Below are 26,340 nucleotides of genomic sequence, written 5' to 3'. Positions count from 1 at the left end.
GACTAAGGGCATCTGCTACGACATTCATCTTTCTAGGGTGATAGAAAAGCATGAATTTGTAGTCTTTGAGAAATTTTAGCCATCGTCATTGCCGCATATTGAGCTCTTTTTGAGAAAGAGGTATTTTAAGCTTTTATGGTCCGCCATGACCTCAAATTTCTCTCTATATAGGTAGTGTCGCCAAATTTTAAGTGCGAACACCATCGCGACAATCTCCAGGTCGTGAGTTGGATAGTTTTACTCATAGATCCTTAATTGTCGTGATGCATAAGCGATCACTTTGCCATGTTGCATCAATATGCAACCCAGACCCGTTCTCGAGGCATCGGTATAAGCCACGAAACCTCCATGACCAGAAGATAAGGTAAGGACAGGGGCAGTTGTAAGCTTTTGTTTGAGGATATCAAAGCATTCCTTACACTGGTCATTCCATTCGAACTTGACTCTCTTTTTCAACAATTTCGTCATGGGTACGGCGATTCGGGAGAAGTCTTGTATGAACTTCCGGTAGTATCCAGCAAGTCCAAGGAAGCTACAGACCTCAGTGATATTCTCTGGCTGTTTCCAGTCTATCACAGCTTCCACCTTCGCAGGATCCACTGCGATTCCATCTTGTGAGATCACATGGCCAAGGAACATCACTTTGTCTAGCCAAAATTCATATTTCAAAACTTGGCATAGAGTTGATTATCCTGAAGGGTCTTCAAGACGATTCTCAAATGTTCAATATGTTGTTCCTTATTCTCTGAATATACGAGAATGTCATCGATGAAGACGTTGACAAAGCTGTCGAAATATGGTTTGAATATCCGATTCATCAAGTCCATAAAGGCAGCAGGCGCATTAGTGAGTCCAAACGACATTACTACGAACTCATAATGGTCATATCTCGTTCTGAAGACAGTCTTAGGTATATCCGCCTCTTTAACTCTGAGTTGATGATACCCAGACCTGAGGTCGATCTTGGAGAATACTCTTGTTGTTCTTAGTTGATCGAATAAGTCCTTAATCTGAGGCAATGGATATTTGTTCTTGATAGTTGTCTGGTTAAGCATCCGATAATCAATGCATAACCCAAGGGATTCATACTTCTTCTTTACAATTAGCATCGGGGCTCTCCACGGTGATACACTTGGGCGGATGAACCCTTGTTCCATCAGTTTTTAAACTGACATTTCAGCTCACTGAGCTCAGCTGGCGCCATTCGATAAGGGGGCTTTGATATTGGTGTTGTTCCAGATAAGGATTGAATTCCAAATTCAACCTCACGAAGTGGCAAAAGTCCTGGCAATTCCTCAAGAAACACATCAAAAAACTCCCGCACCACTTTCAAACTCTCAAGGGACTGGATATTTGAATTTTCCACTAAGAGGCTCAATAAGAAGGCTACACAACCCTTCATAAGGTATTTTTGTGTCTTAAGAGCTAATATGAGCCGTTTCTGTGAGACAGGTTTGGATAACCGGTATTCCACCTTAGGCAATCCCGGTCGAGATAGAATCACCTTGTCCTCGCGACACAAAATCCTGGCATTGTTCTGGGCCAACCAATTCATTCCCAAAATGATATTGTACTATACCATATCGATTATGATGACATCAGTAGACAAGTGTCGCCCTGCTATTTCTATATCCAAGTTCTTCACACACTGGATACATTTGGTGCGTGAACCCAACGGATTGTATACCTTGATCATTTTATCAATCGGTTGCATCGAAGTGTGGAGTTGTTCGGTAAAATCATCGGAGATAAAGGTATGAGTATCACCACAATCAAACAAAATGTAAGCAGCATATCCATTAACAGGTACGGTGCCTTCAATCAGGTCACCATTTTTGACTTGTTCAATCGTTACAGCATATACACGACCTGTTGCAGGCCATTGTTCTATTCTAGGTGGTGGTCGTTGAAAATGTGGACGCTGTGGCACTTGTCGAGAGGGTCTGGCAGATCTAGTATTCCTCCTCTGCTCATCTGCAACCTTCTTGGTGCAATCTCTTATAAAGTAGCCCACTTTGCCACAATAAAGGCAACCACCAATGTCACGAAGACATGGTCTCCTAGGGTGGTTCACACGGCACTTCAAGCAGCTGAAGTTGGACTGCTGACTATTCGGAGTCATGTTATGCCTTGCCCTCATGATTTGTTGAGTATTGTTCCCACCTTGGAACTTCCTCTTTCGAAAGGATTATCGTGAACCTTGGCCACTTGAGAACGTTCTCTGATGGTTCTCACCATCAACTACGGGCCTCTTTGCTACGATCACTTTAGATCGCGCCCAATCCTCTTGGATTTTTGAAGTTGCTGCTACCGTAGTTTAAAAAGTCGAGGGCATGCTCGTTATCACACAAGATTACAGCTCTTCTTGTAGACCATTTACATACTTGTTGGCTCTTTCCTGGTCTGTCTCGAACAATCGGGAGCAATACAGCTCAAGATTTTGAAATTTGGTGGTATAGTCGGTAAGACTCATACTACCCTGTTCCAATTTCAGAAATTCCATCTTTTTTTTTTATTTCTGGAGTGTAACGGAAAGTAGTTATCCATGAAAGTTCTCCGAAAGTTAGTCCATGGGATGACTTCGATTTGTGAGAACTGGATCAACTTAGTGGTATCCCACCACTTCCGTGCATTATCCTTGAGTCGATACGTGCCAAAATTTATCTTTTTCACCTTTGGTACTCTCAATACCAGGAAGGCACATTCTGTCTCTTTGATCCAGCTTTTTGCAAGCTCTGGATCGACTTTGCTGACAAAAACCAGTGGGTCAAGCTTAAGGAACTTCTCATAAGTTATTCCTCCAAGGTTCTCATTTCAAGGAGTGACTAGTTCTGGCCTTGTTTCACAGATGGTTGTCACCAGGTTGTTGAGTGTCTCTAGCATGAACCCCTGTGTATGGGACTCCTCGTTCAGCATGGTTCTCTTCATCGTAGGAGCCATTTATCTATTCACACACAAGCACGTGTTTTAGTTTCTCGATGTATACAGGGAAGTAAAGCTTTATTTACTTATATATATTCCATTCACATACATCGCCATTATACAAGTGTCACACCACACTGGCGGACATTGGCGGCAAGAAACCATATATATGAGTCTATTGACTCCAAAGAACAACCAACTTCCTAAGAACTGGATTTCTTTTTCAACGCAAACATCCCAAAATATCATCGACTGCCACATTGCCTTGACTTAGGCGCAACTAGAGTTGGCTTGGGCAGCACTTCTGTACTCTCAAGCGAATCCTGTGGATAGATCAGTGATGTCGGTCCACTATCCTATACAGTAGCATTATGACTCAAGGAGTCTGAGATCATACTGGGATAATAGGAGTTGTATCTCTCTCCCTGACCATTCAGGCTCGACGTTTGTGATGCCTCTATTCCCCCAGATAATAGCACTATGACTCGGGGAGTCCGAAATCATGATTGGTGAATGAAAGGAATCTTCTCTTTCATTTGAATCATACAAGCTCAGCGTATGTGATGCCGGGTGGTAGCTTGGTGAGTGATTGAATTCCCCAAGGAAGTTCAAATCGAAGTCTCTCAAACTTGGTGATCCATCAGAAGTTGTTGGGGTACTGTTACTCTCAATACTTGAGTGATGCGGTCCACTGATGCATGAAATCTCATCCTTAAGACCATTCGATCCCCGCCGACCCATATCGATGGTATATCTTCTCTGACATTCGTTGGCAAAATGCTCATCTTCGCCACAATACTGGCAGTCTTGGACCTCATACAGGCATATCCACTCATCGTGCATAAACTTGCATCGATAGCAATATCTGCGCGAGTCGTGAGTTGCCATCTATATAAAGATGCACCTAGATCAGAAAAAGTATAAAAATTATACTTACAGTGCGATACCATGAACATGATGGATCTTGAACTAGATTTCTCAGACACATTCTCTGATACCAATTCTGTAACGCTCCGGATTTCTAAAACAAAGCTAAGTTAAAATTTTCATGAATTTCTTTTTCTTTTCTTTGTAGCGGAACTTTAGAAAGCTTTTAGCAGCAAAATCAAACGATAATGAGTTGTCAGTTTTAGAAAACTCCAAGCACATTACAGGTATGTAGCCAAGCAACTCATTAACCACCAAAGTGTTTCGTTTTATAAAAAACCACATGTTTATTACAACATCACTGCTTGGAAAAACAATATAGGTTTAATAAAAGAAAGCAGTACAACTCTGTCTAAAGAAACCCTGGAACACGATGCCGCCTTGCTTCGCATATCGCAACGCAGGTCCAACACCTAAAATCCTCATAAAATGGGGTCAGAACCAATGATGGTCTGGTAAGCAAGCAATCAGATATCTATTCAACTCAAGTAAATGCGTTGATCACTCATGGTCGTAGTTCATAATAATGACGCTCAAGTCAACACGACTTGGCGTATATCGCAAGAGCCTCCTCAGGGCTATGAGTTGAACATCTGCTCAAGTCTTCATGACTTAGCGCAAGCCTCTTCAAGGTAGTGATTTGAATCTCTCGCTCAAGTCTTCATGACTTAGCGCAAGCCTCTTCTGGGCTGAATGTCATGCTCAAGTCTTTATACTTGGCACATTCGTATCTCATGCATCTAAGGATAGCTCCTCGAGCTTCACTTAGTTGTGCGAATACAACATGAGTCTTTGCCCAATTGGTCCAGTCGTATACCGATCATGACACCTTCACAAAGGTTATACTGAACCTAGAGCTAATGCATTGTTTCGATATTTAACCTCTTCCACCCTTGGTACGCGGGTGAAGCATTGTGTGGGCATCAACTCGATGTTCTGGGGGTTGATTATTCCATGTATTTTAGATACCCCATAGGCCTATTGACCCTATCTATAGTATGGCGGTGTATTTCAACCGGGAGAACCCTACTAGGCCCATATTCAGATGCATCCTCTACTTGCAGTAGTTGGGTTCAATTCTTAGATCTTAAGGATAACCACGACCTCAAAACCCATGAGTGACTGAGGCCATCGTGGACTCTATCAGGTCTAAAGTCAATACGTGTCACTCAAGGTTGTACCATCAGTGTCATTCGACAGTGAGCATAATTTCTTAAAGGGTCTGCGAGTCTTACGATTACTTGGTCAGATATTGCATGCCATTTTAGGCAGCCTGTGCCTCAACACTTTGAAGATATGTACTTGACCCCATTCTGTATGCCCCAATCATGGTCATCAACCGAGGGGGATACCCCTAACACGACCATCAACCGCGGGGTATATTAGACCTTAAGTCTTATTTATATGCATGCTTAATTTTGCTCTCAGCATTGCGGCCATCATGAGCATCTCACCTCTTTCAGATGGAAACAACACACTCTGGCTCTGCGGCCCTTACGAGTTTGATTGTATAATAGTTCTCAATGAGCATGCATATGACTCGATCTCAACAGATCGGCCGCTCGGCATATTTTTACGCAACGAGCTTATAACCTAGTCAAGGCGTAGCCATTACTCTGGCGCAACGACCCTTATGAGTAAGGTGCCCTTACAGGTATCAGGGAGACGAGCCATTCTAGCATCGTTCCAACTACAGGTATCGTTGTGCCATTTGACAGGTTTCGGCAGCTCTTCTGCCAACCATTTCACCAGCACCTCCCTTGCTCCAACAACAGGAGTGCAACGATCCTTCCTACATTGTAGAAAGTGTTCAATGAACTGGGTAACAACTCCTCTGTATGACGGAGTAACTTGCTACATTCTTTCTGAGCTATTTTTAGCTTCTTCAAAAATTCCAGCAACACTTCCTCTCTTTGACGGAGAAAGCATGCATTTCTTTTCAACCATTTCAGTGGCATCTCCCTTCTTTGATGGGGAAATCGCTACCGTCGTGCTTACCCCGCATCCATCAAGGTTGATTGGAACATTGGTGTTATCATCACAAATTTTTTCTCTTCCATGCGATAGAGAGGGGAAACATTCCGCAAGTCAAACTCGACCAAAGTTTGAAAATTGTTTTGAAAAACTCACCTCTGTGTTGAAAATAGCGGAAAAATCCGTAGGATGGGGCTCGCCTGGCGGTACGAGGTTCGACCATTCCTGCCGCCTTTAATAGGAGTAGTCGAACCAAGGATCAAAGAGTGCTTAGCTTAGCTTGATTATCAAAATTGATGTTCTATCCTAGATGCATAGAGAATTCAGGCATGTGTTATGAGACTTTGTAAAAATGCACATTGGAAAAACATGATGTATGCTTCTGAAAACATTTGGGAAAATGATGTAGAATGTTTTTGAGTAAAGGAAGAGAAGTCGATTTCTTAGAAAGACCCTGGTGAAAGGATTTTGATTGAAAATGATCTTGCAAATTTTTAAGGATTTAAGGAAAACTGACTTCTTTGTCTCAGGGAAATGCCATTAGGAAAGTGAGTGAATAGCCCTTGGAAACTAAGTTTTTGAAAAATCATGGGAAATCAACTCTTAGGGAAAGCACCTTTTGACAACCCCCCTTTGAAAATTGATTTCTGATTTTAGAAAATGACTGGAAATTCATGGGGAATCACTCTGAGATGGGAAAAATCTAATCTTTGGGAAAATTGAAATCCTGAGAATATTGGCTTTGAGGATTTGAAAATTGATCTTGGATTTTGGAGAATTGCTGAGAAATCTTGGAAAAAACCCTTTTGAGAATGAAGAATTTAAATTCTAGGAAAATTTTGAAGGAGATTCAGGGTATCCTCAAGAAATCAATTTTCTTAAAATGAGATTTTCTTGAGAAAAGTAAAAGAATATGCGTAAAATTCTATGATGCGGACTACTTAAATGGATGAATACTCTTTTATGAAGATATTCAGGAAATTTTGAGGAATTCATTGGAAAATATGCATCAAGGTGAATCCTTCACACATTCTGACTATGGCCATAAACATGTTTGGAACTCAACTTGTTTAACTTTAAAATATTTGAAAATTGAGAAATATGCTATGACTTTTAAAGGTAACCTACTAGTGTAGGCTCAGTGTGGCTAATAGGAAGATGCTGAATCTGGGTCTCGTCCATATTCTGACTATAGCCGTAAATATGGACTCCACCGAGTTCATCAACTCCCTAAGAGTTGTTGCACATGCCATTCATGTTCATCTATAATAATTTCCAAAGGAAAATGCATGATTCATATAATCAAGATATTACAGAAAAATAAACTATATGATATGCATCCTAATCTAAGCAGAAAAATAACTCTTATTCCAACATTTATTTTACATTTACATCAATGAAATAAAAGAAATGAAAATCAAAGAAATTTTAACTCCTGCTTTTGAGTGTCCCTGTAAAACTAGAAGTTGGGTTAGTGTAGACATGTAGGTTTTTCCAGAATTTTTCGATGATATCCAGAAATCATCAGATTTATCTGGATATAAACCCAATCTGATGCCTCCTTGATATGAATGTGATTTGAAATCACAAAATGCCAGAAAATATGGTAATAAAGATTTGAAATTTGGAATTATGGTCAAAATGATCGAAATACCTCTAATAATGAGGTTATACCTTTTGAAATCGGGGGTTTTGAAGGTATTTTGATAAACTTTTGGAAATTTCAAAATTCAAAGTGAACCAAATGATGATGAAATGAATGATGAGGTATGATGATATGTTGCTGACCTTGATGGGACTATAAAATTAAGAATAACATTAAAATCTTGGCCGAAATGATGAATTTCGCTTGTTTTTCGCTTGAATCGAGGTCCCGCGGGAGCCCTATTTTGATGATACGGTTCACCCGAATATCAAACGACCTTCAAATTATGCTAAATTCGACATAGAGCATCCCTTTATTCTTAGGAATAATATAGAATAATAAAATGCATGAAATGGTATAATCTAGATGCAAAGTTTTAAATAAAATTCTAAAATACGCAAATTTCGCATGCGGGCGAGCGCAAAACGCAATATTTAACACAATAAGGAAGCAATTCACCATAGAAATGTATGATATTTTGCAAGCTACTGACAGACATAAAAATGAACAAATTTGGCTTTTATAACCTCAGGATTTGACCTATAAAGAGTTCAGTAGCAGGGATCTAATTCTGATAGGTTTGAAATTAGCGGGATCCGCCATAAAACAGGTGAAAGCAATAATAAGCCACCAAAATTTCCAAGATTTTAAGGGGACATTCCTAGCATTCATACAAACAATTTTCATGTTTAAAGTTTCAGCATTTGACCCACTGACAGAGAAATGTAAATACGATAATACACGCATAAATAAGAAAGACAGGTATAAGTACCGAAACAGCAGACTGACATTAGAATTACAGAAAGGGCATGTAGTCTACTCTAAAATTTGTAAAAATTTCAATTCAAACAGTAGACATTCTGATCATAAAATTTCTCTTTTACAGATCTGGATTTACAGTTATGTTCAGAGAGCAACAATCGACTCAAGTTTACCCAGAGTCTCAAGAACTCGTATCAGACTAGGACACATGTCTGGTAGTCTCGTATTTTTGACAGGCAGCAAAGTATTTCGGAAAAATCTGATAAAATCAGATTAAATACTAGATTCAATCTTAAGTCCAGGGCATTTTTCAGATCAGGAATTGGATCTCCCTGTGAACACCCCAAAATTTTCAAAATGTTGTAAATATTCCCTTTTTGCCCCTGATCCGTTTTTCTAAGTAATTGAGTCACTTTTAAATCTAAATTCTATTTTATTTCTCAAATTTTACTAAAATTAAATTCATTATATATATCTGACTCGATTTCGGATCCGGATCCATTATCAAGATCCAAATCTGAGCTCCGTTGTCCAATTTTTAAATCAAATTCTCAAAATTACCAAAATGACCGTTTGAAAGGCTCAGACAGTTCGTCCGGTATCCGTTTGGATCCATCGCGTTATATTTCGCAATTCGAGGTTCAAAAACCCGAATATCTTCTCAAATTTTGAATCCAAACTCATTTTCTGAAGAAATCAAACTCAAATTTTCAGAAAAACCCTCCTTCGTAAATATTTCTCAAAAATGCAAAAAACTTAGTTTTTAATCTTTGTTTTCTCGTAAATTTTAGGATTTTATTCCAAAAATATCAAATATATATATATATATATATATATATATATATATATATATATATATATAGTGATGAAAAGAACAAAATATATATATATATATAGAAAAGAAAAAAAATAGTTTCAAAAACCTCCTTTTTGAAAATATCCTTTTTCAAAAGAATCACTTTTTTTATATATATAAAGAATCACTTTTTAGAAAACCTCGTAAGGGAGCCCCCTCTTTGTAAAATTCTGAAAATAAGAGGACCCCTTTTTGCAAGTCTGTTTTTAGGGTTTCTTTGAAGACCCTTCGTAAGAAGGGACTGCGCCTCTCTCTCTCTCTCTTTCGAAAACACTCTTCAAGAAGGATCTTCTCCATCACCGAACTCCCCTTTCATTTCCACTCTCCATGGCCAACCCCCCCCATGTGCGACCTCCTCTCCATCGCCCTTCGATCCTCCATGGCCTACATCTCCTGTTCATCGCCAACAAACCCCTTTCCGGTTTTTTTTCTTCCTTTCCTATTTAACAAACCTCTTCTTCCTTCATTTTCATCGCGTTTCACCTCCCCATTTCCTCCTTCTTCCTTTTTCCCCATCCATTATCGCCATCACTCTCTCCTTCCTTCAACAATTCACTTAATCATCCGTGATCACCCTCGCACCTTCTTCCTCTTTCCATTGGCTTCCTCCTCCCCTCTAAACCATAGAAAGAATGATCCTCCAACAGCACGAATAGGGGGATTCATTCCTTTGATTTCAATCTCTGCGTTCAGGTAAGTAGCCCATTTCCCTCTTCTGCGTTATCTTCTGATCCTTTATAGCTTTCGTTTTTTTTTTACTTCTTTCTTCCATCAAAAGCAAACTTGTATCATCGATCTGCTTATTGCAGCCTCGATGATACGCATTGCAATATCAACAGGAATCATTGTATTCTGACATTTCTTTTTTTTTTTATCTTTTTTTTGTCTTTCCTTTCGTGTTGCTTTTCCTTTCTTCGTTTTGCTTTGTTTGTTTGTGGTTTATCTCGGTTTTCTCCAGTTTACATACTTCTAAGTGTGCATTTATGTTGTTTAATCTCCGTTCACGCCCTCCGTTGGGAGATCTGATTTCATTTTGCTTTATTTAACATCATTAGTTCGATTTTAGCAGCGTATTGTTTTTATTTGTTGTTTGCGTCCCACACTAGATGATCTATTGACAAATCAAAAAGGGGGTTCCATGGTTATCTTCTGTTCATTTTTTTATTGTATTTTATTCATTATTATTATTTTCTTGAAATTTATTTCCACATTGATCGTCTCTTAGTCTTGCTCTGTGATTTCCTATTTACACCATGAATAACATGCTTTGACTTTGATCCTAGATTATCAATTCATCTCATTTTGCCTGTTCTGTCATCAATTCAATTATAGACATTGCTAAAAAGAAAAAGAAAAGAGGGGAATAGGGTTATAGCGAAATGATTTTGTTAATTGAAAATTCATGGTTCTGATCACTCACCGACAAGCCTATGCTGGAATCCATGGATCCGCGGCTGTCAAAACCAACCTGCTGATGTTAAGGAATTCCTTTGGCAGAAAGGGGACGCCTAATCTACTTTTATTTCATAATTTATATGGCTTCGTGAGCAAGTGGAAGTAGATGGATTTGTGCTGCAACCAATGCCCCGTCCCTTAGCACCTCCACCATCATTGCTGAACATGCAAGTCCTGGTTGGGAATGATGATCTGAAAAGGATAATGGCAGAGGGATCATTGAGATCATGGGGGATTATTGAATGCTATTGCCAATTTCAGAAATTCCTGAGTATTATTAATATTGAGATCAGCCACCTGGGTTGATGAATCGATATCTTGCAATTTTCCAAGAAGCATCACGGCAGTAGTCTGTGGGATTCCACATCTAAGCTTGATATTCAAGGCTTTTCATTCAAGTTGAATCGCCCAGTTGAGGTTGCATCAAAGGTCATTCATTTATAATTGTTTTTTCAAAGGCATTATCATTACATAAAAATAACTTTCCCTCCTGTTTGAGGAAAGTTTGGGTTCTGACTGCCTGCCTCGCTTTAGTTAATGAGACTGCACCTCGTCATAGTGATAGACTTATCACACCTGATGTTGGAAAAGAATTCTACCTTGTTCAAGTTCATGAGACTTGCGTGTTTGATTGGTTATGGAGTAGAGATAGAAAGAAGTCCTGCTAACAGGTATTTATCTCAATTACTACTGATGCATGTGTCTCCAAGCGTCCCTGGTATTTAAGATGTAGGGATTTCATAATTGTTTCAATTGGCTGAAATGCAACACATTATCTGTCGAAAGTTTAAAATATTTTGATCTTTGTTTCATTAGTTACTGATTAACTTTGACTAGCTTGAATGCCAATTGGAGACCATTTTCAAGCATATAAATAATTTCTGTCTCATTGAGCCTGTTACCCTGTCTCAGATCAGTTGTTTGGCCATTGGTTCCTTCAGATGCTTCACCCTTGTTTCTTGTGAAGAAGAAGGTAAGTGGCTGCTTCTCCCAGGTGATTTTAAAATTTTCCATTTACAGCTTGTAATCTGAATATACATATTTAGCATGCTCTGTCTTATAGTGCCATTTAATTTTGAACTCTTTTTGTCTATATGCAGTTTGGTCTCATATATCATTCTTCTTTCCTATGGATTAATGTTATGTTGGTTTACCCAGTTGCATGGATAAGTGTTTCGGTAACGTGTTGGTTGCAAGTCCTAGAATTATGTAACTCTATAGAAAGTTTCCTCTCTGGATGTATGATTTCAGGGATAACTTTGACTGGATTATGGATTTGTGTCTTTTCAAAGGCATCATTCCAGAATATCAGTTGTATGGCTAGTCTGTTACCAATAAAAAGAGTTATTTGTGTTGATTGATTGTATCATCTGGAGTGCGATCTTCGTGCTAGCTGCAATCTTATGTCACAACCCCTATACTTGAATCAATTCGGAGATTGTTGGATATTAGCACCTCATGACTCTCTGTAACATAAAGTGGTTAAAATCCGATTCACACCTGGTTTGCTGTGGAATTCCTTGTTTTGGCTTCAATGCTTGATGTTTCTGGTGTAATCCCATCCCGAGACTCACATCTCTATCAATTTGTCAGGAGAATTTGCATTTGATTTCATCATAGCCCACGGCCGATCCCATTTGCTCAACTGGTTTCACACGAGTTTCATTGGTGATTAGTTATCAGTAACCTGCGAATGATGCCAGTCTACAACAGGAACCCTCTTCAACGATGGTGATGACTCCATCATCCGATACACAGACTCCTTGCTACAAATGTCAGCTGCAATTGTTAAAAGTCGACCATCTGGATCGATGGAGTGGTACCTGGCATTACAGTGGCTGTTCAACTGGATGTTATCTCCAGCCTGATCAGACAAATAAGACACGACATTCAGTTAAAAGGCTTCATTTGTTCAAAACCAACCTACCGAAAGAGAGCCTTTTGATGGTGTTGTCAGTAGCTGTACAGATGTTTCTCACACAGTGTCACTATTCTACCATGTTGTATAAGACCTACAGGCTGAATCAATTGATCCGGCAGTTAAAGGCTCATTACATGTTCTTGAATCAGGTACCAAGTCTTCTTCCATTGGAAGGGTTGTTGTGACATTATCTTTGGCTTCCACATGTAAATGGCTTGCTCCTACCAAAAAGTTCATGCAACATCCTGTCACCTGCATTTTTCCTGCAAAAACTACTTCACACCCTACCATACAACATCACTTTTACCACCTGTGCATTAAACTCTTTAGATCCCAGTGTTAGTTTTTCCTGTGTTATCATTACAGTTTGCACCTTGCTTCTCATTCTAATTTTTCTCTCATGTCATATATCAGCATAGCCCAAGTGCAATAAGATTTGTGATTATTAAGATGGTCTTCCGTGCTGCGTCTTTGGTTTGGTACTGTTTCATATCGAGCTGAGCTGAAGTGTGAATCAGGATCCTTGTGATATGGGCATGAAAGGTCGCTAATGGTTCCATGAAGACTCAACTAGTTGGAGTCATACCATGACAGGATTCAGCCAATTGTATCTTCATATTTATGTAATCATACATTCATTATGTGCCTTGCTGCTATGCATATATCACCAATCACTCCCTCCTACATTTTTGTGCACTTACAATAGCACTTTCTTGCCTCATCAACACCATGGCATGTCATCTCTCTGCACATTCGTACCTTACCCTTCTCCTGGATTCACAGCAGCAACTTGCTGCGCTTCATTTTATCTTGCCCACCTGCAATACCCTTGCCATTCAACACATTAGATATGAGTGCCAAATTATGTTTTTAGACATGCATCAAAGTTCTGATTCTTTTATAAAAATTCTTTATCTTTCATTTAGACAAGATCAACAATAAGACCAAGCGCATGGTGGTTATTACAAATAAATCATCACATTTATCTCCAATTGTGATACACGTGTATTTATGTGTGTTTAGCAAATTTTGTGATGCTTTGGAGAACCTACTTTTCTGAAGTCTAATTTCTGCTCAATAAATGGGTAAATTCCTGTATATGAACTGCATAAGCCTCTAGTGTTTTCAGGTTCCTCTTTTTATGTTCCATTTTTTTCTTCAATGTGGTCTGTAATACAATGTTTTAGTTCTCCACTTTCATGATCTTCATAAAACCGTTTTTTTTTTAAGTAATATCACATCATATGATCATTCTAGGTGGGTGCACCAGATTACATAGCAATAGCGAACAACTACCACACTGTATCAGAGATAAGGCAAGAAGATTTATCACCCTCATTAATGAGCTATACAACCACCATTACTACCTACTGTAGCTTCACTATTCACTGCCATATATATACATCTATATGTATATATATCCAATCCTGCTGCCATCCTTTTTCCTATAACCTGCCTCCACCCATATTCCATTACCCAGTCCACTCACGGCAGTGTTTAAACACTGTTGTAAGTTCCATATATTCACAGTAGCGATCATTGCGGTAAACCCTCTCTCATTCACAGCAATGCCTAGCATTGATGTGATACTCCATCTCCACTTAGCCAACACCCTGCCACAATACTATTTGCAGCAATACCACTGCAGTCTCTCTGAACCTACAGCAGTGAAGCACTGTTGTGCTTCTTCTTGCACCTACAGCCATGTAAAACACTCCAAGCTACCCTTAGACACCAACATCATACACATCATATATATATTTAGAGCTTATGTAGATTTTCTAGGAATATACACATATGTCTTATATATATTTAGATAGGCCCCCACTCATGTACATACATCTAGCTCTAGACCTCTCATATGTATTTTCCTTAGACATGTAAATATTTCATTACATTGTAGATAGGATGTTATTTCCTTAAAATATGCATTTCTCTACTTTATGCCCAAATTTACTTTTGCAAGAGATATGTAAAGAATGTTATTAAGGTAACTCCAATTCCATTAAATGAAGTGATAGCTAGATCAAATGAGAAATTTCCATTTTTAGCTTAGATTAGAATGCGTGAGCATGTACATATCTTCTAGAATTACTTGATTCATGACATTTTCCTCTCAAAACTACACAAATGGTGAAACACGAATGGCACGTGCACCATTTTATAAAAGGTGATTAATCCTAAGTTGATGATTTACATCAATGACCATAGTCAGGATGTAAACAAAACTTAGGATTTTCATCTTTTATGGAATAACACCGGATTCACATTGGATCCCTTTTAAAAATTCATCATGTTTTCTTAAAATATTTTCTCCTTTTATTAGAGTTTAATTTAAAATTGACTCAAAATATATATCAATGGCCATAGTCTGGATATATTGAGAGTTGATTTCATTTTAAACTCTATAAAAGCACCAAAATATGTTTTATTCTTCACCTGAATTTAAATATAGATTACTATATAATACATTCAATGACCACAGTCAGGGATGTATTATACCTTCAATCTTATTTTAATTCATTTAAAGAATGAGATATGCTTTTCAAAATCCAATTTCAAATTCTTTAAAATTCAATTCATCATTTAGGATAGAATTGCATCATATTTTCAAAATTCCTTTCCAAAACTCCAAGTGATCTCAAATATCTTTCTTCAATCTCTATTTTAATTCATTCTTCTATTTTATTTCAAAGATTTAAATTTTAGATTCAAAGTCCAATTTGACTTTGAAATTTCAAATTAAATTTTTATATTCAAAATTCCATTTCCAAATTCAAGTCCAATTTCAAAGTTCAATTTAAACTTTGAGATTTCTGATCCATCTTTCAAATTCGAAGTCCAAATTGACTTTGAAATTCATTTGTATATTCAAAATTCAATTTATAAATTTCAAATCAAATTTTAAAGTTCCATTCAACTTTGGAATTCTAAATTCATTTTCAAGGTTCAAATTCAAAATTCAAAATTCAAAATTCAACTCAATATCTCAAAGTTCAATTTAAACTTTGAAATCTTTGATTCTTCTTCTAAATTTAAAAACTTCAGAAATCCAATTCTAAAATTAGAATCCAACTCCATTTAGGATCCAGAATCCAATTCCACTTTGGATCTCAGACTTCAGATCCAATTCCATTTTAGGATCCAGAATCCAATTCCACTTTGGATCTCAGACTTCATATCCAAAAACCCATTGTAGGATCCAGAATTCAAATTCCACCTTGGATCCCAGATTTCAAATCCAATACCAATTCCAGATCCCATCTAGATTTCTTAAATCCAATTCTATTTTAAACTCCATTTGGATTTCTCAAAATCCAAATTCCATCCTGATTTCAAACCTTAAATCTAGAATTCAATTCCACTTTAAATATTCATTTCCTTTTCTAAATCCAAGTTTAAATTCAAATTCAAAGTCCATTTCTGACTTTGAAACTTCATTTCTTTTTCTCTCATCTTCCAATCATTCTCTTCAAATTCAAAGATTTATTTTCCCAACTCTGATCATTTCAAAAGACTTAGAACTTCAAAATATCCTTCCTAATCTATCTCAAGTTCTAAGTTAGATTCAACCATTCAGAAGTTCATCTCAGAAAAACTTAGAAATTTTCAAAACATTTTCTCAAAAGAGAATACATCCTTGCATTGCACAAGCATGATTCTTTGTGTATTTTTAGACATAGGATAAATTCTTAGATAATATTTAGGCAAAGCAAAAAGGCATAAATTCGATCCTTGGTTCGATTACCTCTGGTAAAGGTGCCAGGAATGGTTGAACCTCGTACCGACGAGCGAGCCTCGTCTCCATTTTCCCGCAAAATATTTCAAAATGGAGGCAAGTAATTTTCTAAACATTTTTAAATCAAGGTCAAGTGAGACCCCGCAAAAGAGTTCCTCTTCTCTCTTCTCTTCCGTCTTTTATCTTTCTCCTTTAAAAAAGGAGGAAAATAGAGGTTGAAAAGGAAAAAGAGAAGGAAGAGAGGGAAACCACAAGAGAGGAAAAATTTTGCGATGATCACAGGTTTGGCGACCGTGATGGGACCCGTCTTCGTCCGATTGAATCTATGCCCTTGCTTTGCTTTAATATCATCTAAGTCTTTATTCTAACATATGTCAGCTTCATTTCCATGCAAACTTTAGGAGCCTAAACTCTGTCCTAAGCTGACATCATTGCATATAGGATTTGAGTATGGTTTGGTAGGACCATATTGAGGAGATTATTCCATGTTCACATTAGATTTAGATCTGAAATACAACTCTCCTCAATTCTAGGGATTGAATGCAAACAATGTATGCAAGTGTATGCTTCTCTTCATTTAAATTCTATCTCTTTAAGGACTTGCATTAGAGCTTTCTGGTTTTATTGCATGTTGAACATATTTTGAAAACATCCCTACCTATATTGTCCCGGTCTTCACGTTGCTGGGCTATCTCACTGAACCATAGTTCGGGAGAGAGCCTCACAACTGGGCCACTTATTTGGGTTCGTGCCCCCCTACCACGTACCTAAGGGCCATAGTCCGAGGTATATCGGTAGGTGCTCAAGGATGTTGGGAAGCCATTAAATTAGAACCAGAGAAATATTTGTATGCCACGTACTTCGAGCTTCAGCTTGAGTATATTGGCATACCTTGATTGGAATCAGATGATCTAAATCTTAGAGTTAGGATTAAGGTCCTATCAGCCATTTCAAATATTGCATTTAGAGTCAGTTTTAGGGAATGTTGTTTGTGCATCCTTGTTTGTACATCTGTGATTATATGATATTTTATATTTTCCTTATATTCTCTAAAACCCTGGGTATATATTATTCAAAATTTCCTCTTTTGTTTTTAAAACCCAGGTGTATTTTCCTTTTATTTTTCTAAATTCTTCAAAATTCTTCTGATCCTGTCTGCAAATTCTTCAAAATTTTAAATCTTTACCATTTACTTCCAAATTTATTTTCCCTCTTATTTTTTTAATGTATCTTCTGATTCTATCTTTAAAATATCTTGTCATAAATAAAATCTCTTTCGGTCAAGAGATATCCTTTTTAAAATAGCATTTTCCTTCATGTTTTAGTTGGTTACTCTCCCTCGTGGAGTAACAACGCAAGTGTCATAGATTCTGTAGCGACTCAATCCCTGGTAATGGGATATCATTTTGTCGACCTAATTCCTTCTTTTGTCAAAATTTCTTTCAAAATTCTTTATTTTAAATATCTCATTTTTTAAAGTTCTCTTATTTTTCTCAAATAAACATTCTTCCAATATTATTCTTCCTTCCTAGTTATACTGGGGCATTTTTTTTAATATATATAGATATATAAATTCATATTTCGAAAATCTGTTTGCGGGTAGGATCAAACAATTTTGTTTTTTTCTTAAAATCTTATAAATTTTTCAGTTAATTTTGTTATCTTTTTCATTCATTTTATTCATATTTTTATCAAGTTTACATCAATTTTATCAAGTTTTATCAATTTTTCAATTTTATTAAATTTTATCAAAACTTTACCCTTTCAGGTTAAGGGATAAACCTGACCCTCGTTGTCCGAGGTGTTCCCATTCAGGATAAGGGATAATCCTGAAACCTCTCATAGGAGCAATAATGTCACCTATGAGAATTCTTTTGCAACACAAGTTTTATCAATCTTTATTGATTTATATCAATTTATCTTCATTAATTCCCCTTAAATTCTATTCTTTTCCCATTCGGGATAAGGGATAATCCTGAGACCCCTCACAGAAGCAACAAGGCTAGCTGTGAGAATTCTTTAAAAAAACAAAACAAAATTATCATAAATTTATTCGATCTTTCCCCACTTTTTATAAATTTTATTCTTTCCCCTTTCAGGTTAAGGGATAAACCTGATGCCTCTTTCCCATGAGGTATTCCTTTCTCTTTTTTTTCCTTTTCAGGTTAGAAGATAAAACTTGGACTTCGACCTTCAAGGTATTTTCTTTTTCCCTTTCACGTTAAGATAAACATGAACCTCGTTTATTGAGACATTTCTCCTTTTTCCTTCAGGATAAGGGATAATCCTGAAGTCTTTTATCATCAAATTTTCCACCAATTTTTTACCAAATTTTCTCCAGACTTTCGTCAGTCTTTATCAATTTTTATTCTTTGTCAATATTATTGATTCTTTATCAATTTTTATCAATTTTTTTGATGCTTTGTCAATCTTTATCAATCTTTTCTTTATTAAATTTTTGTCAGTTTTATTCTTCACCAACTCTTATCACTTTTTGTCAAAATTTATTTCCTTCTTCCTCTTCAGGATAAGGGATAATCCTGAAAACCCCGGCAATCATTCTCACTTCAAATTTCCAAATAGATGTCGGTCTCCTCTTCCGACTCTCGATCAGAAAAGCCAGAGCTCGTGCGAGTATATTTTCAAAACCCAGTGCTCGTGCTGGTACATCTAAAAACCCAGCGCTCGTAATGGTGCAATTTCAAAACTCAGTACTCATACTGGGGCATTTCTTGAAAAATCCAGTGCTCGCACTGGTACATCTAGCGCTCATGCTAGTATCTGGCTGACCGATCAGTTAGCCCCTCAGGTGCAGTCTTTGCTCTAACCATTCATCAAAAGTCAAAGCTCTAAATCCAATGTTGACCTTCGGGTTATTCAAATCTCAATTTCAAGCCTTCAAGTTACAATCTTTCCTCAATTTTCCTTAATTTCTGTCAATCTTTCATAAAATTCTTCTCATCAACTCTCCTTTGAGATTCGAGTTTCGACTCGAACTTCCAACCTTTTCCTCGAGATTTGAGCCTTGACTCAAATTTTCCAGCTTTCCTTTGAAGATTTGAGTTTTTAACTCGAGTCTTCTTTCCTTCAAAATCTAAACTTTCCAGTTTCCTTTTGAGATTCGAGCCCTGACTCGAACTTTCTAGCTTTCCTTCGAAGATTTGAGTTTTAACTCGAGTTTTCTTTCCTTAAAAAATCTAAACTTTTCAGATTCGAGCCCTGACTCGAACTTTCCTGCTTTCCTTCGAAGATTTGAGTTTTTAACTCGAGTTTTCTTTCCTTCAAAATCCAAACTTCTCAGTTTTCCTTTGAAGATTCGAGCCCTGACTCGAACCTTCCAGCTTTCCTTTGAATATTTGAGTTTCGACTCGAATTCTCTTTCCTTCAAAAATCTGAATTAGTCTAGTTTTCCTTTGAAGATTTGGGTTTTGACCCGAATTTTTCTCTCCTTAAAAACCAAACTTCCTATCTTTCCTTCAAAGGCTCGAGTTTCGACTCAAATTTTTCTTGTTTTCCTTGTAAGATCCGAGTCCTTATTCGGATGTTCTTTGGGATTATCTTAAAAATCCAGTTTTATGCCAAGCTTGCCTTCAGAACTTTAAAATTGTATTTACCTTTATAATTCAGCTTCGTGTTGGATTTTTTTCTCCAGAATCCCACTGATGTGGCAAAACTCGATGTTAAGCAAAAGGTTTCATCATCAAGGATTTCAGGAATATCTTGCCAAATTGCCATAAAATAGTTGTTGATCTCAAACTTTTATTACATAAAGAATTTCCTCAAATCTCCTTAGTATTCCTTCCAAAAGGGTGAAGCTTTTGTGAAAAAAGGTTCAAACTTCAAATTTTCTGTTGGTCAACCAAGAGGATGAAGAAAAAAATCCTCGATATGACTGGTGAAGGAAAATTCAATGACGTTAAAAAGCCATAAGTGAGCTGATATTGATCATAACTATGGCACATTCTTAAAGATTATTCTTTGGCAGTAAGACAGTAGAAATATCCTGGGCAATAAAAGAATCTACCCGATCCATATCTCCTTAGTCATTTGAGTTGCAATCAAATATCCACAAAAGGGATCTTTCAATTGTCGTCAAGATGAAGACGAATATGTGAGTTAGACCTCCGAGGCCAAAGAAGATTTGGATCATCTCCGAGATGAAGAAGTTTGTGAAGGATTCTTCCAAGGAAAGTTCAGATCATCATCGAGATGAAGGCGATTGTGATGAACCTACTGACAAACCCTAAAAGATATTTGATTTCTGTTATCGTCTAAAGACCTTTTAGAACCAATGTCATCAAGCCTAATCCCTGAGAAAGAAAAAGAAGGATCGGAGCATCTCCAAGATGAAGGAGTTTGTGACGTACCCTTCCCCGAAAAAAAAAGAGAAAAGTCAGGACATCTCCAAAATGAAGGATGATGTAAAAGCCCAAGAAAGCTCCATGACTCAAAAGAGTGCAAAAAGATTATCATGGGAAAAGGCCCAGAATATCAAACTGCCCGAACGGTCAGGAATCATCTTTATCTATGTGAAATTCTTTTATCAATGTTATTTCACTCAAGTGCTTTTATGAAGCTAAGAATATTTCCTCTCTTTTCATATCAAATAAATTGATATATTCCTTAAAGAAACTCAACAACAACAAATTTTGAGTTTAATTCTTGATTATACAGGGTTAACTCAATTGGAGTTAATACTCTAGGTAGAAAGAGGTGATATCCTCACACATATATGCACAATTCAATCATTTTGAATCAACTATAAGTTTTTGGCATCTTATTGGCAATATTTTCACGTTATCCCAACATGAAGTGTGAACTTGATGTTCATCTTGACGTATCCTAACGTCATCCCTCGTTAGGACTAAAAGGTCCTTTTCCTTCCGTCTGATCTGAGCGCTCTCGGATCTGCACACTTCCCTGTGTTCCCCACTGTCCCGCCATAGACAGTTCCTGCTCAGAATAAGGGTTAAACCTGAACTTTCTGCATAAGGTCTGTTATTGTCAAAAGCTATTTTCAGTCTCAGCAAAGAGGCGCCCAAGAACAACCCCTTTTCAAGCTTTAGGGACCCCCATTTTCATCCTTTTGCAAACCCCTCTTGGACTTCTTGTGCAAAGTCTAGAGGCCTCATCACAGTTTCCTCGCTCCTCGAGGATCCTGTATCCATTCAGGCTAAGGATTAAACCTGTCACCTCACTCATCGAGGTATCACCCAAACCTTCTACGAGAGGTCGTCTTTTTTTTTTAGAAAGCTGATTTAGTCTCAGCAATGAGACGCCCCAGATCATCCCCTTTCCAAGCTTTAGGGAATCCCTTGTTTTTCTCTTCTCGCAAACCCCTTTCGGATTTGTTCGTCCAAACTCCAAAGGTCCCATCATGGTTTCTTCATCTGAGGATTCCATATGGTCGCCCCTTTCAGGTCAAGGGTTAAGTCTGAACCTCGCCTCGCAAGGTATCTTTGTCATTCAGGTTAAGGTTAAACCTGAGTTTCACTTCGACTAGATGTTCTTTCTAGTCTCACCATGATTTCTTCATCCAAGAATTTCGTACGGTTCCCTCCCCCCTCCCCCCCACTCAATCCAAGGGCTAAACCTGAATCTCGCGTTGGCAATGCATTTTGTTGTCCCATCACGGCTTCCTTGTTCGAGGATTTTGTATGGTCGTCCCCCACTCAGGACAAGGGTTAAACATGAATCTCGCATTGGCGATGCATTTTGTTGTCCCATCATGGCTTCCTCATTCGAGGATTCTGTATGGTCGTCCCCCACTCAGGTCAAGGGTTAAACCTGGATCTCGCTTTGGCGATGCATTTTGTTGTCCCATCATGGCTTCCTCGTTCGAGGATTCTGTATGGTCGTCCCCTTCAGGTTAAGGGTTAAGCCTGAACCTCGTTCCACGAGGTATCTTCCATTCAGGTTTGGGTTAAACCTGAGCCTCGTTTCGACGAGGTAATCCTCCCAGTCTCATCATGGTTTTCCCCATAAAGGAATCCATGCTCTGTACATCCATCCAGGAAAGGATCATACTTGAGTTTCATCTCACGAGGCATTTCTCTCAAAAATGTCCCATCGAGATCCGCTTATATTCCTTTCCCCATCCAAATTATTTTGATTTATCTTCATCCCATCTAGGTTAAGGGCTAAACCTGAGTCATTCCAAGAGTTGATCTTGCCTCACCCATGAGACTTGATCAAAACCCTTACCTTTCATCATTGTGGGATCTTCGCCCAAAGTCCAATCATGATTTCCTCATTTCTATCATTCAATCATATCATTGTCGAGGATTTCGTCTCCTCAAACACCATTCAGGATAAGGTTTTAAGCCTGAAAAGCCATGTTTTCAAAGTAAATTCTTCCACACCCAGCTCAGATCTGCCGACTGGGCATTTTTCAAAATTTGGAGTGTTTCTTTGCCACTAAGCTCGGCTTTCAACCGGCTTAGTAGCAAAGAGGGGCATCTCTGAACACCCCAATTTTTTTAAAATGTTGTAAATATTCACTTTTTGCCCCTGACCCAATTTTCTGAATAATTGAGTCACTTTTAAATCTAAATTCCATTTTATTTCTCAAATTTTACTAAAATTAAATTCATTTTATATATCTGACTCGATTTCGGATCCGGATCCATTATCAAGATCCAAATCTGAGCTTCGTTGTCCAATTTTTAAATCAAATTCTCAAAATTACCAAAATGACCGTTTGAAAGGCTCAGACAGTTCGTCCGGTGTCCGTTTGGATCCATCGCGTTATATTACGCGATTCGAGGTTCAAAAACCCGAATATCTTCTCAAATTTTGAATCCAAACTCATTTTCTGAAGAAATCAAACTCAAATTTTCAGAAAAAACCCTCCTTTGTAAACATTTCTCAAAAATGCAAAAAAAAATAGTTTTTAATCTTTGTTTTCTCGTAAATTTTAGGATTTTATTCCAAAAATATCAAATATATATATAGTGATTTAAAGAACAAAAAAATAAACAAATATATAGAAAAGAAAAAAAATAGTTTCGAAAACCTCCTTTTTGAAAATATCCTTTTTCAAAAGAATCACTTTTTTTTTATATATAAAGAATCACTTTTTAGAAAACCTCGTAAGGGATTCCCCTCTTTGTAAAATTCTGAAACTAAGAGGGCCCCATTTTGCAATTCTGTTTTTAGGGTTTCTTTGAAGGCCCTTCGTAAGAAGGGACGGCGCCTCTCTCTCTCTCTCTCTCTTTTGAAAACCCTCTTCCAGAAGAATCTTCTCCAGCACCGAACTCCCCTTTCATTTCCACCCTCCATGGCCAACCCCCCCCCCCCCCCCCCCCCATGTGCGACCTCCTCTCCATCGCCCTCCGATCCTCCATGGCCTACATCTCTTGTCATCGCCAACAAACCCCTTTCCGGTTTTTTTTCTTCCTTTCCTATTTAACAAACTTCTTCTTCCTTCATTTTCATCGCATTTCACCTCCCCATTTCCTCCTTCTTCCTTTTTCCCCATCCATTATCGCCATCACTCTCTCCTTCCTTCAACAATTCACTTAATCATCCGTGATCACCCCCGCACCTTCTTCCTCTTTCCATTGGCTTCCTCCTCCCCTCTAAACCATAGAAAGAATGATCCTCCAGCAGCACGAATAGGGGGATTCATTCCTTTGATTTCAATCTCTGCGATCAGGTAAGTAGCCCATTTCCCTCTTCTGCGTTATCTTCTGATCCTTTATAGCTTTCATTTTTTTTTTTTACTTCTTTCTTCCATCAAAAGCAAACTTGTATCAACGATCTGCTTATTGCAGCCTCGATGATACGCATTGCAATATCAACAGGAATCATTGTATTCCGACATTTCTTTTTTTTTTATCATTTTGTTTTGTCTTTCCTTTCGTGTTGCTTTTCCTTTCTTCGTTTTGCTTTGTTTGTTTGTGGTTTATCTCGGTTTTCTCCAGTTTACATACTTCTAAGTGTGCATTTATGTTGTTTAATCTCCGTTCACGCCCTCCGTTGGGAGATCTGATTTCATTTTGCTTTATTTAACATCATTAGTTCGATTTTAGCAGCGTATTGTTTTTATTTGCTGTTTGCGTCCCACACTAGATGATCTATTGACAAATCAAAAAGGGGGTTCCATGGTTATCTTCCGTTCATTTTTTTATTGTATTTTATTCATTATTATTATTTTCTTGAAATTTATTTCCATATTGATCGTCTGTTAGTCTTGCTCTGTGATTTCTTGTTTACACCATGAATAACCTGCTCTGACTTTGATCCTTGATTATCTATTCATCTCATTTTGCCTGTTCTGTCATCGATTTAAGTATAGACATTGCTAAAAAGAAAAAGAAAAGAGGGCAATAGTGTTATAGCGAAATGATTTTGTTAATTGAAAATTCATGGTTCTTATCACTCACCGACGAGCCTATGCTGGAGTCCATGGATCCGCGGATGTCAAAACCAACCCGCTAATGTTGAGGATTTCCTTTGGCAGAAAGGGGACGCCTAATCTACTTTTCCTTCATAATTTACATGGCTTCGTGAGCAAGTGGAAGTAGATGGATTTGTGCTGCAACCAATGCCCCGTCCCTTAGCACCTCCACCATCATTGCTGAAACATGCAAGTCCTGGTTGGGAATGATGATCTAAAAAGGATAATGGTAGAGGGATCATTGAGATCATGGGGGATTATTGAATGCTATTGCCAATTTCAGAAATTCCTGAGTATTATTAATACTGAGATCGGCCACATGGGTTGATGAATCGATATCTTGCAGTTTTCCAAGAAGCATCACGGCAGTAGTCTGTGGGATTCCACATCTAAGCTTGATATTCAAGGCTTTTCATTCAAGTTGAATCGCCCAGTTGAGGTTGCATCAAAGGGGTAATTCATTTATAATTGTTTTTCTGAAGGCATTATCATTACATAAAAATTACTTGCCCTCCTGTTTGAGGAAAGTTCGGGTTCTGATTGCCTGGCTCGCATTAGTTAATGAGACTGTACCTCGTCATAGTGATAGACTTATCACACCTGATGTTGGAAAAGAATTCTACCGTGTACAAGTTCATGAGACTTGCGTGTTTGATTGGTTATGGAGTAGAGATAGAAAGAAGTCCTGCTAACAGGTATTTATCTCAATTACTACTGATAAATGTGTCTCCAAGCGTCCCTGGTATTTAAGATGTAGGGATTTCATAATTGTTTCAATTGGCTGAAATGCTACACATTATCTGTCGAAATTTTAAAATATTTTGATCTTTGTTCTATTAGTTACTGATTAACTTTGACTAGCTTGAATGCCAATTAGAGACCATTTTCAAGCATATAAATAATTTGTCTCATTGAGCCTGTTACCCTGGCCCAGATCAGCTGTTTGGCCATTGGTTCCTTCAGATACTTCACCCTTGTTTCTTGTGAAGAAGAAGGTAAGTGGCTGCTTCTCCCAGGTGATTTTAAAATTTTCCATTTACAGCTTGTAATCTGAATATACATATTTAGCATGCTCTGTCTTATAGTGCCATTTAATTTTGAACTCTTTTTGTCTATATGCAGTTTGGTCTCATATATCATTCTTCTTTCCTGTGGATTAATGTTATGTTGGTTTACCCAGTTGCATGGATAACTGTTTCGGTAACGTGTTGGTTGCAAGTCCTAGAATTATGTAACTCTATAGAAAGTTTCCTGTCCGGATGTATGATTTCAGGGATAACTTTGACTGGATTCTGGATTTGTGTCTTTTCAAAGGCATCATTCCGGAATATCAGTTGTATGGCTAGTCTGTTACCAATAAAAAGAGTTATTTGTGCTGATTGATTGTATCATCTGGAGTGCGATCTTCGTGCTAGCTGCAATCTTATGTCACAGCACCCTATGCTTGAAACAATTCGGAGATTGTTGGATATTAGCACCTCATGACTCTCTATAACATAAAGTGGTTAAAATCAGATTCACACCTGGTTTGCTGTGGAATTCCCTGTTTTGGCTTCAATGCTTGATATTTCTGGTGTAATCCCATCCCGAGACTCACATCTCTATCAATTTGTCAGGAGAATTTGCATTTGATTTCATCATAGCCCACGGCCGATCCCATTTGCTCAACTGGTTTCACACGAGTTTCATTGGTGATTGGTTATCAGTAACCTGCGAATGATGCCAGTCTACAGCAGGA

This window comes from Nuphar pumila, chromosome 1 (assembly GCF_984573655.1).
Source record: "Nuphar pumila chromosome 1, dmNupPumi1.hap1.1, whole genome shotgun sequence".
In the NCBI taxonomy this organism is placed as follows: Eukaryota; Viridiplantae; Streptophyta; class Magnoliopsida; order Nymphaeales; family Nymphaeaceae; genus Nuphar; species Nuphar pumila.
Note: the sequence above shows the minus strand (reverse complement) of the source record.